The following is a 5,412-nucleotide window of genomic DNA, read 5'->3' on the forward strand; positions in this document are numbered from 1 at the left end:
GAAACTCCAATTTGATCTTCTGTTTGCCCCAGTAAAATAACTTCCATGCAGAATGGCATTTGAAAGAGAGAAATCGTGACAAGAGACTATTTTCCATTTCATCTGTATTTTACCTCCATGGCTCCTACTTGTGGTTTTGTTCTGTTTTTCCATCAAGAATAAAAAATACTGGTAGTTAAAAAAATACTTTATCAGTTCTGTAGTTTGCAAATAATTTCTCCCATTCTGTGGGTTGCCTCTTCACTTCCTGACTGTTTCTTTTGCTGTACATAAACTTCTCAATTTGAAGTAACCGCATTTGTTAATTTTGGCTTTGACTGCTTGTGCCTCTGGTCATAGATTTAGATCTTTAATCCATGTTGACTGGCTTTTTTTGTGTAAGGTGTAAGGTAGGGATCTTGCTTCATATTTCTGCATGTGGAAATCCAGTTTTCCCAACACCATTTGTTGAAGAGACTTTCCTTGGTCCATGGATTGGTTTTAGTTCCTTGGTCAAATTTAACTTGCTTATAGATGTTTGGATTGATTTCTGGTGTTTTTATTCTGTTCCATGTCTATCCATCTGTTTTTTTTACCAGTACCAGGCTGTTTTCATTATAAGTGCTTTGTAGTACGTCTTGAAATCTGGTGGTGATGCCTCCAGCTTTGTTTTTGTTGTACAAGATTGCTTTAGCTATTCGAGGTCTCCTGTGCCTCCATAGGAATTTCAGCATCACTTTTTCTAGATTGAGAAAAATGTCTTTGGTATTTTAATTGGTATTGCATTCAATCTATAAATTGCTTTTGGAAGAATGGACATTTAGATGATATTGATTCTTCCAATCCATGAACATGGAAGACTTTTCCATTTTGTATCTTTTTTCTATTTCTTTCTTAAATGTATTGTAATTCTCATTGTAAGATCTTAAACGTCCTTGGTTAAGTTTATTCCAAGGTATTTGATTTTTTTTTGTAGCTATTGAGAATGAGATTGATCTTAGTTCATTCTCAGTTGTGGCATTATCTATGTATACAAAAATTGTTGATTTTTGTGTATTGACTTTATATCCTGCTACTTTGCCAAACTCTTCTATGAGTTTCAATAATTTCTTAGCAGAGTCTTTTGGATTCCCTAAATAATGAATCATGTCATCTGCAAAGAGGGATAGTTTGACTCCTTCCTTCCAAATTTTTATCCCTTTGATTTGTTTTTCTTGCATAATGGCTTTGGCTCTGGCTAAAACTTCCAGGACTATATAGAATAGCAATGGTGAAAGTAGGCATCCCTGTCTGGTACCGGATCTCAGTGGGAATGCTTCCAGTTTTTCCCCTTCAATATGAAGCTGGCCATTGGTTTGTCATGAATTGCCTTGATTGTGTTGAAGAATGTTCCTTCTATACCCAGTTTGCTTTGAGTTGTCATCATGAAAGGGTGCTGTATTTTATCAAATGCTTTCTCTCAATCTATTGAGATAATCATATGGTTTTTGTTCTTCAGTTTGTTAATGTGATATATCACATTGATTGATTTGCAAATGTTGAACCATCCCATCATAGCAAGATTAAATCCTACTTGGTCTGGGTGAATGATCTTTTTTTAACAGTGATTTACATTTAATTTCAGGATTTCATATTAAAAGCCCTGGAGAGGGGTGAGTATCTAGCACAACAATTAAGACATTGCTTGGGATTTTTGCATCCCATATAAGAGTGTCTGGATTTGAGTTCTTGCTCTGCCTTTGATTCCAGTTTTCTGCTAATGCACAATATGAGAGGCATCAGTTGAATGCTCAAGTACTTGAGTTTTTGCTGTTATGTGGGAGTCCCCAATGGATTTCATGGCTCCTGAATTTGGTCTGACGTAGCCTGGGCTATTGCAGGTTTGGGTAGTAACACAGAAGGTATGATCTCTCTCTCTCCCTCTCTCTCTCTCTTTGTCCCTTTCAAATATAAACAAATATTTTTTTTAACTGGAGAAAATTTGAAAGACTATGGATTAAGTCTCTGAAATGTAGATTCCAGCAATGAAGATTGCCATAGATATCCTTTCAGAGTTCCATAAAGGTAAACTATCAATGCATTCTCAGCAAGTGTTAAAAGAACAAAAAAATACAAAAATCATTATCCCTTTCTGATCTGCCAATCTACTCTTTTAAATAAAGTAATATGAAAGGTAAACTAAAAGATTGCATTTAGTTATTTAGTCTATATATGTAGTCATATTTAGAGTTTGGATTCAGGTTGTTTTTGTTATGAAGTCAGGGAAATGATTGACAACATGTTAATATGTAAATTATTCAGAAACATTCCCTGTAACATTCCCAATGTTATTTAATGAAATTTAATTATATATGTTTATGTATGTATTTATAGAGAGATAATGATTAATATGTGCCAGTTAACTTGACATTTTATATTCACTTAATGCTAGAAGCAGATTTTATTCTACATTATTCTTATTTTATAGCTTGGCAGGTTGAAATATAGGGAAAATTGTTTTTCTACTCAGTAAGTGGCAATCAGCATATCTTGTTATTTTAAAATATGTGTTTACTCAACTCTGTCTTCTAGAATCAATTTTCCATGTGGATAGAAATTTTTCAGGCAAGTGTAGCACTGGGAAAAGTTCTACAGGTAAGGAAATCTTTATCCAAAGCTGCTTCAATTTTGGAGACAGATTGGAAAATAATCTATACTTAATATCACTGCAGAAAGGGTTGCAAAAGTTTTTAGGAGCTAATATCCGGGTATCATAAGGTATGTGTGTGTGTGTGTGTGTGTGTGTGTGTTTTAGAGACATCTTTGTTTTCTAAGTGGTCCAAAGTGAAGCAAAACCCATATAATGTAAAAGACGGACCCAGCCTCTTGTCTGTCCTTTATCAAATGGAATTCACTAACTTCAGGGAGTGATTTAGCTGACCAACAAAGTTCTAATCACATGTCTCAGGGAGCCATTTGTTTCTCCAATAGATAAAACCTTGATGACCAATATGGTTTGAAAGCTTTTACTTAGGTTTCCCTAAATAAAATGCCAGGTCCAGACAGAATGTAACTGCCAACTTTACGTAACTCCCAGACCAACTGGCGTCTACCTGGCCATCATAAATTCCCCAAAGAGCACATCACCTACCAATCTCAAAGGAAAGTCAGGAGCAGCAGTGACCAACCAGGAACTTGGACACTAGCTGATAACATGTCTCTCACCTCCAATTTCAGTCTATAAGAACCTTCTCCTCTAGCTCTTCTGGGAGCCCGTGAATTAAGCAATAGGTGCCGGGCTTCTCGCACTGCAGTTTGCATTAAATACCTACTTTCTCCCACTACCACAAAGTCAGTGACTGGCTTTCTGCATAATGGTTGGTTGAACCAATTCAGGGTACTATACCAACTCCTCCAACTAGTATGTGGAGTTGTTAGGCAACAAAAGGAAATGTGAATTTCTTCTAAATTTAAAACAGAAAATTACTTTGCCACTTAGGGGAAGATGCTCTAACCAATGTTAGGCTCCTAGCTCTGCCTTCACTCTCTCCTCTTCCCCTTTCCTGCTCCTCTCCTCCCAGATTGGAAGATAGGGACACTATCTTCCTAGTTGATTCCATACCAAAGACATTATCAAAGATAGAGCTCCCAGGTGCTTGAGAAAGTCATTCGAGAGCCTTAATACTGTCAAGAAGCTTTTAAGAAGATTTGCATCTCAAAGGAGTAAAGAGTTAACAATTAGCAGATTTCTTTTTTTTAAAGATTTATTTATTTATTTATTTATTTGAGAAGGTAGAGTTACAGACAGTGAAAGGGAGAGAGAGACAGAAAGGTCTTCCATCCATTGGTTCACTCCCCAGTGGTCACAACAGCCAGAGCTGCGCCGATAGGAAGCCAGGAGCCAGGTGCTTCTTCCTGGTCTCCCATGCATGTGCAGGGGCCCAAGCACTTGGGCCATCTTCTGCTTTCCCAGGTCACAGCAGAGAACTGGATTTTAAGAGGCGCAGCCAGCAATAGAACTGGTGCCCATATGGGATGCCAGCACCACAGGCAGAGTATTAACCTACTGCACTATGGCAGCAGCCCCAAGCAGATTTCTAAAGTAAATATTCTAAGCAAAGGAGAGGTTGGGCATAGCAGCAGGAAGCCTGTCTAAAGCTTGTCTAAGGCTAAGGGAATGTTAAGGCCCTCTGGATCAGAATTGTTTTTTTGACAATGTCAGTTTTTGGTGGGCCCTGAATCCCAGGGACTTTAAAGTTGAGTTTGCTCAATAATTTTGCCCCTTCTCTTTGAGACAGGGACTGTTGGCTGGCAGCCAAACACGCCCTTCTGTCTTAGGTATGGGAGGCAGAGAATGCCTTGCCCCTCCAAAGTAGTACAGGGTTGCTTATTTTACTCTTCTTCCTTGTGGCCATAGGTCTTTTGTTTTGTAGGGATAAAGTTATGGGAAGGGTTTCCTAGCATTCCAATAGGAAAAGCTCCTCTTCCTTATCTGATCTTGTCTTGAAGCCCTCTCTGCTATAGTGTTTGTCATGGTGGCCAGGAAAAGTCTGCAGAGAAGAGCTGCGAGAGGGTGGGATCCCAGTGTGGCAGCTTCCAGGGGCTCTCCCCTGTGCTTGCTCAGAGATGCATTTAGTGATTCATTAAAACTACTGGGAAAAATTCTTCTTCACCTACTTTTTGTGTCTCTGGATTCTCTTCCTCTCTTTCTCTTCCACAGGCCGGTTTCTGCTTGCTTTCTCATCTCGCTTTTAATGAGGCAAGTTCAAGTTGTGTCTTCAGCATTTGTATGAGTACAGGAAAGGTGCTCTCCGTATGAAAGTTAGGATGTTGTTTAAGATGTGTGAAAAAATTATGTGTATGAATAAAGTGAAATGACAAAGAAGAGTATAAATTATAATGAAGAAAGTTGGAGGTTGTACCTATTCTAGTCAGGTAGAAAAGTATTATAATTACTAAATTAATGAATAATTGATGTGTAAAGGAATGCAGAAAAATTATAGATCTCATATCATATATTCAAATATGTGATTTTATTAACTACCTATATTAATATACAAAATATGTTTAGTAAATATATAGGCTAAAATGAATATCTGTTGCAAAAAGGCTAATGATAATAGTAATTCTGTATTTAGTATACCAATTAAATGATTTTATATATTATTTATGTTTTTTCTTAGTAAATCTTGTGAAAAGTTCTTTTGACTCTAATAGTAACTGTTTGAAAAGAGTTATAGAAAACAGTGAATAACAATCCCATCAAGGTGGCATGTACCAATGCTGTCTTACTAGTCAAAGTGACCCATTTCAGTTCATAATTGATCATAATGATAGGATTAAGAGTCAAAGGGGTCACATAAACAAGACTAGTGTCAGCTGATACCAACTGATAGAATTAAAAAGGAGAGAACAATCCAACATGGGAAGCGGGATACACAGCAGACTCATAGA

This window comes from Oryctolagus cuniculus, chromosome 11 (assembly GCF_964237555.1).
Source record: "Oryctolagus cuniculus chromosome 11, mOryCun1.1, whole genome shotgun sequence".
Lineage (NCBI taxonomy): Eukaryota > Metazoa > Chordata > Mammalia > Lagomorpha > Leporidae > Oryctolagus > Oryctolagus cuniculus.